This window comes from Lepisosteus platostomus, chromosome 11 (genome assembly GCF_059453375.1).
Source record: "Lepisosteus platostomus isolate fLepPlt1 chromosome 11, fLepPlt1.hap1, whole genome shotgun sequence".
NCBI lineage: Eukaryota > Metazoa > Chordata > Actinopteri > Semionotiformes > Lepisosteidae > Lepisosteus > Lepisosteus platostomus.
This window is the reverse complement of record NC_142621.1, coordinates 2290808-2305693: the sequence shown is the minus strand read 5'-3', so window position 1 is coordinate 2305693 and position 14886 is coordinate 2290808. Positions and strand designations below refer to the sequence as shown.

General features: G+C 43.5%; 1 long non-coding RNA gene across 1 annotated transcript; it reads right to left on the bottom strand.

The window, feature by feature from the left end:
* Positions 1-216: 216 nt before the first annotated feature.
* Positions 217-11655, bottom strand: LOC148651754 (uncharacterized). Its single transcript, XR_015925159.1, has 2 exons — positions 8955-11655; positions 217-8841 (listed from the first exon to the last, which is right to left on the bottom strand). It is a non-coding gene; the product is annotated as an uncharacterized LOC148651754 (long non-coding RNA).
* Between the last annotated feature and the right edge of the window lie 3231 nt (positions 11656-14886).

Here is a 14886-nt window from a genome sequence, read left to right as displayed (position 1 = left end):
TTCTATGAATGACAACATCTACGTATCTGAAAACAAGGGTACTGATTAACCACCCCTGATTTTAGCCATCCCCTCACAATACACACTGTTTCTTTAAATCTAACAGGAGGCTGCAAGAGCTGCACCAGCAACAGTCAATACCAATTGCCACAAACAAATCAATATTCTCTGATGACTTTGTAGTGCGAAAAAAATACCCACAATTTAAGGAAAAGATTGCTTGAAATGATTTAATGGCTAGCTTTTACAGGAAAAAAAGAAAAACTAATAACATATCTTTTTTTTTTGCAGTAGCAACTTGCAATTACAAATATAATACGGAATACTTTCAGTGGTGTAGCTGTTATATTTGATCCTGAACTGTATTGTCCATTGCGCTGTAATGTGCTAGAATTGCCCGATGTCTCGAGAGACCTGCTGCTTGGACTGGCTCTGTTGAGCAGAACACCAGTGCAGAGTACAGTCCTGGCACGTCCACCTGTTCGCTTTCAAGAAAGGACTTATCATTTTATCCCACATACAAGTTTGCAACACCTTGAAAATATTTTCATCGAACACTGAGCATACAAGACCAGGAATAGTTTTTATCATGCAAAACAAATGCATTTTACACTAAACCTTCCTCCAGTTTGAGACCCTGTGCCAATCAGGTTCTGAAGTTCAGTTTATTTGCAACCAGCTGTCCTTCTGTAGCTCTTGTTTCAAGCTACAGATATTTCACCTTTCAGAATATCAATCTTGACCTAAGGCAGCCTTGGAGAAATAAATTCCCAATGGTTCAGATCCAGAAGCCTGGGTACCCACTGGGTCTTTTGTTGTGGGATCTCCTATACTACCAACAAGAGCTGTTGACTGTGTTAGACTTCCCCACTACACATAATTACTACAGCCTCCTGCAGTGTTTCTTGTGGTTTTGTGTTCCATATGGTCTTTTTGTACTGATACCAATCCATTTCATTTCATTCTGTACTGGTATTGTTGTCGTAATTAATATACCTGCAGTTTCTTCCTTACACATAAAATAGCTATTGCACCAGTACTTGTATAATGTTATATAGACATAATGAAGATATTATTACCTTTTGATTTCTGGTTCATTAATCTGGCTAGTAAATTAATTTGGATGCCATCCCTGCAATGACTTGTTAAAAGTCCAGACTAGGTCTTCCGGTTCATACTGCAGAATACAAACAATGTCCCATTATCTCCCTCCAGATCAAAGTGGGGGAGTGCTTGTCTTCCTCCTACTGGAGATTCTGTTTTACTGAACACAAAAGACAGCTCAGATGACCCCGGCATCAAGAAGAGTCTTGAACACCTGTTCATTTCCTGCACTAGAAAGCTGCACATACAGGCATGATATTCTCCACTGAAGGTCGTCTTGTAGCCCAGCTCTGATCAAATCTAAGCTGACAATGTTGCAGTTGGTAGTGGATCAGTTGACATTCTTCGGTGCTTCAGACAGGATTCCACCCTTGAAGCCTCAGGTCATTTTCATAGTGCAGTGTATGTCTGTGCATCGGTACTTTCCTCTTGATTTGACTGTCTCATTTTCTGCAGTGAATGCTCAGGGTTACAGAGTTCTCTTCTTCAGGGTTGTAGAGAAGGTTGTACTGTAAGTACGTTAGAAACGAGAAGTGTGTAGTTTTCCCTGTAGCTGGACAGGGATGAGACAATAGGCAGTCAAACCTATTACATTCGTGATGATCTAATATTGTACCAGTAAGGGAGGGGCAGATCTATAACATTCCTTGGACTTATTCAGTTTGATGGGGCCTAATAACATGAGAATATTCACACGTGTTTACCTTATGTCAGGGAAATACGGTGCTGCCCTCTCATTCTGCAGCAGAACTGTGGAAAAGTACAGCTGAGTATTGTTGGTATTAAAAATTGCTTCTATGAATTTTTAAAGAATTACACTGAAGGCTGTTTCAAATCATTAGGATGTCACCACGCATTTGTCAGGCTTCTAAGCAAACAAATACCCCTCCGACATCAAAAACTCATTAATCACGATTAAATAGGATGGGGGAGATTGAACAAAGAAGTTCAGTTTTGAATATTCTGAATGTAAAACTTTAGCGCCGTGCTTCAGAATGGGTTAACTCCTCGTGTAGATTATTTCTGACACGATCTGGTACCTAACGTATTTTTATTTGCACATATAAAAATGTGCACATAAGGACAGCATGATGGAAAAGTATGCTAATGCTTATATTGGACAGGAAGGAGGCCTGTTATTAAGGAAATGCTTGTCTCTGTTGCCTAAATTCGAATGCAAGCTGATTTAATGTGTATGATAATGATTTCAGCCTAAAGGCAGTCTAGGCTATGGAACTGTGAAGCTGTGTCTTTCTGTTATTATCATTATCATCATCATCATCATCAGCAACAACAGCAGCAGCAGCATCATTTTGTCTGTTGACATTTCAATAATTAAACAGAAAAAACAGAAACTGAAGAAAAATACACAAATCTATAATCTGCAAATAACTGTACAAAGAAACGTCTTTGGTTACATATGGACCACTGTGTTTCAGCCCCCTGTTCACCATGATACAAGCCTTTCACGGAGCAATTGTGAAAAATGAAGAAAAATTGTATTTTGAAACAAAAGCATATGGGAACCATTGTTTGCATTCTTTCTGAGGGTTATGTGAAGCAGCCGACTTTTCACTTGCTTTGAAATGAGCATAAAGCTTGCAGAACTACTGAAATAGCAATGCGTATTTCATTCACATCAAGTGTTCTAATATAGTTGACTGTTTTTTAATATTTAAATGATGTTTTAAAGCAGGGGTCTCCTCCAGCCCTGTCCCCTAGGCAGTTCCACTGCAGCAAGATTTACAGGATGACATTAAATCATCCATTTTTAAAGACTTGAAACAATTGCATTGCGGCCAGTTGCAGGTGATTTGTTAAACGGAGTAATTAAGGCATTTTTTAAACAGATACTGTCAGTTCCTAAGGGTCAGAGATACATTAATTGAACATACTAGCTGCATAATTCATCAGTATCTTCGAAGTGTTCCCCATCTTTAAAAATGTAATTTCGGGTGACAAACGAATTACTGGATTGATGCTCTCCTGGAAAAGGGCTGCTTCCATCGAGCGGAGTGAGCAAACACTTTTTTGTGCTCTGTATATATCTGAGACTGCCCTCTATTAAGCAAAAAGAAGACGCTCTTAAAACCGAACATAACTGAACTGTGAACATAACATTCAGTCCACATGGGATTACTTGATTAAGCAGCGCTCGATGAGCCTGTGCACAGTGTAGGGCAGGAAGTAAATCAGAAGTGAATTTAGATTGATGGGACAGTGGCTGTTGGAGAGGTTAACTGACAATTGGAACAAAATGAGAAGAAAGACTCTTGATGTAGAGTGAGGGCACTGGGCAGTACCAGGGGAGCAGTATGTGTTAACCTCAGATATACTCAGCTCTGGTCTTGAAGGGATCGGGAGGAGGCAAAACGTCTTCCCAGATGTCTCCTTCGGACGGCCATGAGGAGGCTTCGGTGATCGCGAATGCAGATCATAGCCAGGTGAAATGAGTCTTTCATTCTATCTCAAATACCCGCGACCTAACCAACTGTAGGTGGCAGACTTACAAAGCATAATAGCATTAGTCATTGGATGCCTAAATGGTCTTGTTCCACACAAACACCGAACACTGCAGAGAGGGGCCCACCAAAGTGCTGAACTAAAGTTCCCTGGCAGAAATGAAAAGGGAGACAAGCACAGATATAAGTTTTGCTACAGACACTTCCTGAGGGGAGTGAGCAGCTGAATTGCTCAGCTGGTTATTTCCTATCGCCTGTACGAGGAATGCTGGAGCCCAGAGCACCTTCCTGAGCACTAATTTCTAATAGAAACACCTGCTGAGAGAAAGCAGACTGGAGCAGGTGTGAGCCTCCTTGCCTCCACAGCCGGCTGGTGTCTGCAGCTAGCTACTCTCTGAACCCCGTACGTCTCCTCCTTTAAAACAAAGAGGAGCCAATGGCACGTGATTGTGTACACACGCAATAATATCAAGCACCAGGATCACACGGTTCTACGGCTGAGCTGTCTAGTGAACCTGCAATGCCTTCCTGGCCATCCAGACTTTGTGGAGAGTCAGCAGACAGCCTTCACTGCTGTGGGCTTCCTTTGCCCAGACTTTTTTAGATATCGGCTGTTTTAGAATCTGGCTCTTGGGCAAAAATCACAGCGGCTTTGCACAGCTGGAGACATTCTATGAGTATGGACGCAGACAGGGTAACCTTTTCATCATTACAGCTCCAGAAGGAGACACACACACACAAAAAGACAAAACCGTGATCCAAGTCCTTCACCCCAATGTCATGATGAACACAATAGCATTTCCCCCTCAGGTTCTGGAAGGGTAAACAGAAATCGCAGGTTAAATGGTCACAAAGGGACAATTAGCAGTACTGAAGCATGCCGGTTTCATTTAATCAGTAAACTAGAGCTCTGTATAGAAATTCTTTTAGCATTCACCGTGAAAACACTGAGAGAACTACACGGCATTGTGTGTGGTAATGGAAAATAGCTGAAGAAAAAGAATGTCAAAACCATTTAATTAATCAAATATGCTGAAATGCTCTGGGAGCTTTATTGAATTGTGTAAATCAGCCCTAGAAAAACATTTTATAAATAGCACAATAAGCCTAGGAACACTGTACTTACTACATCCAACTATCCATCTAAACTCTTTATCCAGTTCAGGGTCAAGGGAGCCAGAGCCTTTAATCCACAAGTACATTTTGACTTTGGGAGGAAACCGGTGCACAGGGAGAACATACAAACTCCACACAGACAGCACCTAGGAATTGAACTCCGGGTCCCAGCACTGTAAGATAGCAATGTTAACCACTACTTCTGTAAGATCATATGTTTTAATATTTATAATAACATCTAAGAAATCCTTATGTTCCAAATTATGGTACAAGCAGTTCAAAAAGGGAAAAACTGGACATTATAGTCAAATATCCACTGAAGCAGGTCTGGATACGTTCTGAGAGGGGACTGTTGTTCAGAAATAGGGCATTAGAAGATCAACAAGTGACACACTGAACAGTAAGGAATACACAATTGCGCTGTACCATGTATATTTATAGTAAAAAGCACACTGTAAGGACTGTCATGCTGATTGTAGCTTTCACTCAAACACCCCAACCCCCAAGACCTTAGCAGAAATATTTTCTCTCAGTGTTAATGTCAGTGTTGATGTTTTAAAACGGGGGCCATTGATAATCCACAGGACTGTGACATCAACGGATAAAGAACTTGCACTGTTTGAAGAAACTACTCAGGCTCTTCAAATCCCTTTCCTTCAAATGTTAATCCTTTCCTTTTCCCCAGATCTACTGCTGTATTAACTCTGCGAGTCTAGTAAGAAAAATATTTATACTTTTGCTTTAAATATTCTTGCTCTCGGGAGATTCATTTCATCTTACATTTGTAAGCAAATATTTATAACCTGAAAATCCATAGCACTGAGTTTTATCTTGTTGGTGAAGATAAGACCCCAGACTTGGGAAAGACATGGTCCAGCACTTTAACACAAAGATCTGGAAGGATTTCTGTGACCAGACAATACGAAATACCTCCCTATTGTCTCAATCAGTTCTGCTGCAGTTTCCAAACCAACCAAAACATTTTCACGGCATCAAGGAACTACTTATCACTTTTATAAGTACAGGCTTGCAGCTGCATTGAGTTTGTTGTGTGTCTCCCAGTTCACCAGTTAAAGCAATGATCATTTCATTGAAAACATCTTGGGTTTTTTTCCATAAGTGGCAGAGTACAGGGAAGTATCATATTTTAGAGGACCTTATTGATTTCAAAAGGCAATGATTCTAAACTCTTAAGCAGATAGAGTGTCTCTTTTCAAATGCATTGGTCTCCCAAACCATTTAAAGTGCTATTTTCTAACTCATGGTCTCCCGATACAACAGCTGGGCAAAAACCAATCAATCAGTCAATACTGGAAATGATCCATCAGTCCCAGTAAGAAGTCCCTGTTGTTCAGTGGGACGGAGTTTACTGATTCAAGGCTCGCTCAAACAGATTCGTTTAATGGGCAGCTGTGTACTTCAAGCATTCCATTGTTTGTATCAGAGAGGGCAGAAAATAAAATGTATATTAATGTGTCTATATTTATGTATATAAATGAACACATCAAAACATATGTTGGATAGTATGGTTGAAGTGTTAAAAAGGATTTGAGAAATGTATTCTAAGTAAAATGTAATTCCAACAAGAACCGGTAAAAGCTGGTAATGAATAATGAGAATGAAAAAAGATAATGAATTTTGCGATTGCTTTGATCAGTGATTTTAATGTTTGCAGAAACTCCTTATTTCACACCACTCTTGCCTAGGTCTTTTTCAAAGAAAACTCAGTTTTTTTACAGAATACACTGGGATTATTTTCTGTTCATGAAAAGTGTTTTAAGTCTGAGCCCATGAGTTTTTCTTCATCACAACTCCGTTCCAAATTGCATAGCATGTTGAAACCTGGAGTGAACAGGAGGTCATTGTTGAAGAGCCTTCTAGGTTTAGCAGAGTGTCTCCAAGCCCTTGTGGGGACAGCGTTTTCAAACACAGATTACAAGACTGGGATCACTGGTAAATGAAAGTCAGAGGTCAAATTCTTACTTCTCTTATATTTCAATAATAATCACTCAATGTCATTCAAACATGCAAACTTAAATATCCTTGATGGTAAAATAAAGCAATTATGCTGAAAAACTGTGACCCCTGATCTGAGTAATTTAAATCCACATTTAGATTATTTTTTCCACTAGTCCCTGATGACTGTTTGCCAGAAAGATCAGGTTTTCCCTGATTAGGTGTGTTAACGAAGTCAAGCATTGTAAGTCTGCAGGCAGAGAAGTCCAATATTTAATACAAGAAAGTAAACCTAAATGAAAGTTTTGTGCATTTCCCCTACTACCATGTTCATAATGTTTTACTTTGTTATAACTGTAATCGCACTTGTTGCCCTTGTATAATACAGAAAATATTAGTGTGTCCCAATAGTGTGTTGAATAGTGTTTTTCGGATTATAGTCTACTACACATCCGCAACGTTTACAGTAGAATGGCGACTGTTTTTAAAGACGCATCTGTCCAGTGTTTTTTTAAATTACACTCCACTGTTGAAACCATCAAGTGGAATAAACCCAAACATAAGTCGTTACCTGGGTGGAATTCAAGACTGCTGCCTCACAGCTCTTGGGTTCGATTCCAGCCCAGGGTGAAGTTCTGGAGTTTGCATTTATTTCCCTGTGTAAGCAAGGAGTGCCCAGGTCCAGGCGACATGCTCCAGGTTAGCTACTGTAGCTGCCCTAAACTGCGCCTAAATTAAGTGTGCATGTGCCCTGTGAGGGACTAGTGTCTCATTCAGGCTGTAGTGTCCTGTGCCTCCCAGGTGGACAAGCACCACCTGACCGGGACCTCTACGTACAAAGCCTTAAACAAAACTGACTGGATGGATAAATCACAGCGGTCATCGTGATTACCAAACTATTATCATATGGACTTCAAAATACCAATTCGGGGACCCACGGTATATATTTATTTGTATGTGTGTGCAGCATTCGGAACAGTTTTTCTACTGTCAATTAAGTCAGCTCCTTGCTTTCTGAAAGTCTCCCTATTTCTAGTTAGACACAGACTTGGAGAATCAGATGGAGTTCCACTTCCAGGTAAGCGTCCCTGGGTTATCAGGGCTGAAGTCCAGCAAAGTGTTATTTTCCATGCAGAAAATAAAGAGGCCTCTGTTCCAGCCACATTGCTTAATGCTAACTTTTTCCTGGTTTTCTTGTATTAAAGAGGCCAAGATATAGAGAATTTGTACAATGTTATATACCTTACAATGAGAGTAATCATTTCACCAGGACATCAACTTTGACTAGAACTTGCTTTTCAGTTGAGGAATTCAGTGAAAACTTCAAACTATGCTGAAGTTGTGTGTGTGTGTGCGTGTGTGTGTGTGTCTTTTTCCCTTTTATTTTTGCCTTTGGCAGTGTTCCAGAGTGAAGAGTAGAAAAAAAATTGAGCTCCAAGGTTGTACAGTCTTGTGAAGGCTTTGCCGGCTGCCAGGAAGGAGAAATAAAAAAAGCCATGTTGCAGACAGGCTTAAACAGAGCTAGCATGAGTCAACCTCATTGGGCGGGAGCTCTGAATGGATCAATACATTACAGAACAAAGCAGAAACTGTACTTCAGGAAAGTTCAGGAAAGACAAGCCAATTGCTCCACTGCTGTCGCAACGAATTTCACATTGTATTCCATAGCCGTTTTTTCTTTTTCCTTCAATTTGTATTGATGAAATAAACATGCACCCCCCCAAATCCTTTTCAAAGGAACCGGAGTTTTCAAATACTATGAAAGCCGCTTCTTTTATTAAAGTCCCACGAGAGACTCTCCTCGTAATAAAATTCAACTGGTCACTTGACCAGGAGGACACATTCTGGGGAAAAAACGAATTCCGACAGGGCTACACACACGCATGTAATATAATTTGCCGTTAAGTCTTATCCGAATAAGCTGCTGGGGAGAAGAGGAACAAATCAGGCCGGAGATATTGCTTGACAGCGAGAAGACGCACCAGACAGCCAGAGGAGGAAGAAGAGGCAGGAAGGCACTTCATGGAGATCGCAGATCCTCACGCACAGGGAAAGTTAGAGCAGACAATGTGCTCTTGGAGCACACACACTGTCACATCACTCACAGCCGAGTTTGAGCATGGCAGGGATTATCTTCGTGGGACGGGTCTCTTCCTCGCTCTCTGTGTGTGTGTGTGCGCTCTTCAAACAGAGGTTCTAATGCCTGCGGCGAGAAAGAGTCAGTGCATTCATGCACAAGACCACAAGCTACGCCAGGAGATTTAAACATCAACAGTCCTACCAAAGAACGGGTGACAAAACGTTAACTATACGTACCGGACGGTCTTCGGAATAACTCCTCCATATTTTCTGCTTCACCAGAATCTCCCGCTGACCTCGACGTGTGCAGGGGGACGCCATTCCCCGTCAGAGAACAGAGAGCTTTCCAAGACTGCTAAAAAAATATCTGAAAGGGGTTCACTCCCACTGATCTTCAAGTACGTTAGAGAGCTAGACAGTTTTGGCCCCAGAAAGGTTCCTTGTTCCATCCGTCCGGTTTCTAACCAGTTTATCCACAGCACATGGGAGCTCAATCCTATCCCAGCAAGCAACAGGTGCAGGCCAGTGTACATCCTGTGTGGGACAGGCCCATCGCAGTGCAGACACTCAGACACACATTCTCACAGCAGGGCCAGTCTTCCCAGGAGCCTCCCCTGGTGCACATTTATATTGTTGTGCATTGTTCTGTCCTTCTTCCTGTTGTATATATAAAAAAGGGTTTGGGGGATTTTCAGTGTCCCATCTCAACACACCAGGCTAGGCAGCGTGTGTGTGGGGCATCAGAACTGCTGGGCTTGGCTGAGGACTCACCAGCAGCAAAGAAAAAAAAAACCTGGCATCTTTCTTCATTCCCTGAGGTTTCCAGACAGTGGAGTTGGCTTGAAAGGACTCTCCGCACCACAACACCGAGAGCCCAGCCCAGAAAGTGCCAGGAATGGAAATCTGCTGAGCTCAGAGTGGCTTTCTGTTGCTCAGGACCTCAGGAAGATCTCCTGCTGCTTGTTGTGCCTGGTGGACAGCGCCGCCTTACCTGGCTGGGGCCAGAGGTCCTGAAGAGAGTGTTTCTCATCATTGTCTGCCCCTTCGGAAATGAGAGAGGCTTGAGAAAGAGTGAACTGTTAAAGGCTGGCTTTTTTTGCCAGCAGCACCCATTTTTAGCCTTCGAAAACAAAGTAAATACAATATGTGACGTGTATTTTATTTTCCATACTATTGTGGATCTTGCTAGTATATAACTCCGGGGCAGAGAAGTAATTTTCCTAGTGTTCCTTGGGATATTGCTTTCGGGCTCCTGATCTCATTCAGTTCAGGAAGAATAATAGACTCCTCTTAGCCAATCGCGTTGAGGGGTTTTGGGGCACTGACACATAATTCCATTGCCACCCCCAGGGGGAGTTCAAGCAGGCAATAGAGTGGGGTTGAGATAAATGTCTCCCAGCAGTGCAGTAAGGACCAGACTTTAGACTGATTGTTAACCCATTGACAAACAGCAGCAGACACCCCGGTATACAGCTTGGAGAAGAAAAGTCGGAAAAACCGGGACTTTTGTCCTTGGCAGTGTAGCAAATAGATCAATAATTCCCTGGTAGAGGGAGGAAAAATTATCATAGGAGTTCCAGCGTCTTGGCTAAATTTCACACCGGGCCCCTGCAATCCCAAAACCGGACCTGGAATTCGAGTGGTGGTGGTGTGGGGGGGCTGGTCAAAATAATAACCTAATCATTCTGGCATCCTTTGTGATGAAAAGCACTACCTAATAACAATAGGCAGATATTTCTTTCAATTTATTATTATGTGATTCAGAGAGATTGCAAGAGGGCTCCCACATGCCAAAGCCTTTTCACAGCGATTCTAGTAATAAATGCACTCGCTTACGTTTATACTATAAGGCAGCACATTCCTAGAACAAGGAATGAATAAATGAATCAATTGCAATACTCGGACAACTCTAAACTCTGCCTGTAGCGTGAACTGCACAGAGTCAGTGGTGTGAGCCTGGACTCAGAATTAAGCTTTAATCAAACCAGAGATAAATTAAGAGGCAAAGTTGACTCAGCGTTTCACTGCCCCAATGATCCATTGACCCTGAGTGTGGTGCTGAGAAATTGAGAAATGTTCTTTTTAATGTCTATTCAATATATACAGCATCTAACTCAAGATGGGCTGAGCAATCAACTACCAATCCATTAGACTGAGATGTTCCCCCAGATTGACACGTCATTCGCAGTGCTGCTCTGGCTCACATTCAAGGTTAACCTTTTAAAGGCGGACGATTGTTGCGAGAAGGTTAAACAACACATTAACATGCATTAAAATATTAAGTTATGGCTCCGTTCGCTATATGAAAGAACAACAACAACATAAAAAGAGGCTTTTAAAATTAGGAAAGGGGCTGAGGGTGTGGATGTGGTAGGAGAGCTCGCACTGGGGCCAAATTCACAACTACCGTTTCCTCCTAGAGACGGAAAAACGGGGAGCAGGGTGAATCTTGGGATAGCCTACAATAAGGCCGAGGTTAACACACGCACAGCCCTACAGATGGACTGTAAATGGAGGGAAATCCATTTCCTGTATAAAGGGGAGGCAGGACAGGGGCACAAGGCAGTATTTAAAGGGAGGAAAAGTTGAAGCTCCGGACGATCGTGACCCATCTTTCCACAGCAGTCACGGCTTCATTAGATGCCCTTACCTCCACCTCACATGTCGAGAAGCTCACCCCCATAATTTACTATCCTTTATTTCATTCTGTTGATGGACGAGTTTTGCACATCTATTGTTGTCACTGTCTTTCTTTTCTTATACAATTGTATTGTTGTTTTTTGTACTACTTATCGCCTGAGAGCTAGCTAAGTAGCATTTCATTATGCCATGAAATCTACCTGTCTATGAGCATAATGCCAATAAACTTGAACTTGAACTTGAAGGTGCCTGCAGAATGACTCAGCCTGTCTCACTCGGGGCTCCTTCCTGAACTCCTTACCCACCGCAGCCCAGATTCCACTCTCCCCCCCCCCCCCCCCCCCCGAAACTGCAAGAAGGCGGCAGAGAGGAAGAAGCCGGAGGAGCACAGCCCCGAGGCTCCTGCCCACATCCCGGATGAGGTGCTCCTTGGTGCCCATTCCAAGGACTGGCGGCTCAACCCCCCGTCCTCCCGGTTTGGGGGAGAACTGAAGGACCAGCAAGAGCGAGGCCCCCCGAGATGTCCTGTAGGGGGAGCAGGCCCTCGGTACAGCTGGGTTGCGCTCGCTGCTGCATTACTGTGGAACCTCACACAGCTGGCCGGCATCCCCTCCCCCTTTCAGGCAAGAGTAGGTAAAGCACTCAGGGCCTGTCCTCACACCCTGCAGCCCAGCCTGCTGACAGCCCAGCTGGGGCTCGGGGGCTGTGCCCTCCCGGGCTGCGCTGAGGCTGAAGGTAAGGCCCTTCACCGTGTGGACAGTCATGCTATTAATGTCACACGGGAAAGCTAGCCGGCCGGCAGAAAGATGTCAGCTGAGCACAGGGCCTTGATGGACCGGGGGAGAAGGGAGCGCTTGTCACGCTTAATTTAATATCTGTGGATAGCAGGTGAGGCGAGTTAAATGTCAAAGGACACAGCAGGGAACACAGAACTGAAATAATAACACACCGCAATGTTTCATTTCACCCAGTTTCTCCAAGCTAAAGCAAAGCAACCGTGGAAAAAAACAAAACAAAGGCAGGTGCAGTTGTTCCCTTTTCTGTGCATGGAGCACATCAGCTACCGTCATCAACCGGCAAAACATTTTAAAATCTGCATTAAAATCGGCACGAAGCACCCCGGAACACGAAACCCGCACGCTAGAGTTATGCGTCTGCATTCGTATAACAGAGAAAATGAGGGAAAAAAAATAACTAAAGAACACGGAAGTGTTTAAGGGCATCATCACAATGACTTCCCAAATGTGATGTTATCCATACAGATTACATGCAAAACGATTTGCATAAATGAGAGTTTCCGGCGAGTCTCCAGCTGAGAAGGCATTCCTAGAGACTGGTAGGGCACGACGGCTTCTCCAGTTCAGATCCATCAGCCCCCGGCCTCGCCGCGGTACAGTTCGACCCCCGATGAATCATATCTGATTCACCTCAGACTAGCAATTAGGATGCGCTGGGAGAGCGGAAACGGTAGGTTTCAGGGCCAGAATCACGGCCACGCAGTGAGGCTGAGGTCGTCTCAGACAGCACACGCCGGATGCCATCACACCCGGTGCTGCCACACGTACAGGGCGCACAATCATGTGCATACACGTATAAACGCTCACCGACAAGCGCTTCGTTTATTTCACGAAAGGCGCTTTTAACACGACATCTTTAATATTTCCAAGGAGAATGCAGCCTTCCAATACGAAATATTTACTCTTTCTAAATCCACTATACAGATACAGCACCCTGATGAAGATGTTAAATAATTCAGCACACTGCAGTTATCGTCTTCACTTAATGCGGAATGTTTACTGCACGCAGTGTGTACCAGCTACTGTAGATGGGGCTTGTTTGGTAAAAGATGACCTCTTCCCGCGATCTGTCTGCGTGATCGGCTTTGAGAATGAGGGAGTAATGGAAAATGGCACTGGCATGCCGTCCTGCACAACTGTTTGTTTTAACTAAGAGATGTTTACCGTGTCGCTGCTTTGGAGTGACATTATTCCTGTAAAACTACAGGATCCATATATATAACAGCACTCGGGGCTTTTATTAAAACTGAAAAATGTGACTGATGCAGAAATCAGGAGCCAGTAGCTGTTGCTAGCATTTTTCTCTGGTAATTTGCATTAATAAAGAGGCTGTTCCTTGTCGGAATGTGTTTTATCCAGTTTAAAATCCCAGGGCGATCCCTCGCGGAAGAGCTCTGGGAAAATCCGACTGTCAGAGCCGACAAGACAAATGAATCCCAATGTCAGCCGCGTGTGGTTCAACGATGACAGATTGAGAAGAACTGTCCCTCTGTCGACAGGCATGCTTCATTTTCAAATTAATAAATCTGAATAAAATATTTTTCCTTTCATTATGAGTACTGCCTGTTTGACAGCTCTTCTGACAGGAGGGAGTGGGGATGCTGACGAGAACAGCTTGCTCAAATTCCACCTGGGCTTCAGCTGCTGTATTTTTATCTCGCTTTTCCTTTTGTTATTCCCCCTCTTTTCTTGCTGCATTCACCTGCAAATACACTCCCTGGCAGTTTTTTTTTTAAAGAAGTGTCATTTTGGGGGCAGCAGCAGCTGCGGCGGATGCTTCGCCCCGTGTCTTTTCGGTGCCACACATCTGCTCCGCGGGAAACGCGAACTCGGCGATGGAGAAGGGAAAAAAAAAGTCGCGCAGAAATAGCTCAGGCGGCCTCGCTCGTAATAAGGTCGGAAATGAACACACATTTTCTGGTCAATTAATCATCGTTAAAAATAATGATCAGCCAATTAAACACCCAATAGTTATGTGCACCAATTCAGGCTGAAATGTGAGAACTTTATCTGGAGTCCTTGCTCAGGCGCGTCCCTGTCTCCTTTCGGGTTGTTGTTGTTGTTGTTGTTGTTTGACTCCTGATTAAATAAATGGGACTACTGGCAGTTCGGATGCTACGCCGGAAAGCGTGGGAAATGAAGTTGATGGACGTGCCCCAGTAAAACTGGTGTCAATTAACAGGAGTCCTCCTAAAGGCCTTACAGGGGAGCAGGTCTGTCCTGGATATCGTTTTAGGAAACGACGCACGTTTTGCCCTCGAAAGACACAGTGCGTCATGACTGTTGCCGGAGACCCGGGCAACTTAGGAGACGCTAAACTATGCGGTGCTCATTTTACCCGTCTCTTGGCACAACTATAGTTAAAATGGGGGTAATATTGTGGCGTATTACACTCATCATCGTGGAAGAAGGCTGCATAGCTTATCGGCATTCATCTCTTAGAGGTCGTGATGTAGTGAAGGAGGACAAGAGATGGAAGAGTTCTGCTTCCCCGGAGACTTTTATAGGAAAGGTGAAAGAACCGGCACAGATCATGCAGCCCTTTCCAGATCACCACCTCTGTGGTAGGGGTTCAACATGACGTGGAGATAAAGAAAGACTGGCCTTGCATTCGGCAGAGTGGTCGTGTTTCTTTTCTCATCAGGTTTATATCTCCATAAAATTTTAGTAGCCAATAAAAATAAAGCTTCCCCAGTACACTCTTCCCCATATCTCTGTGTGTATGCGATAAC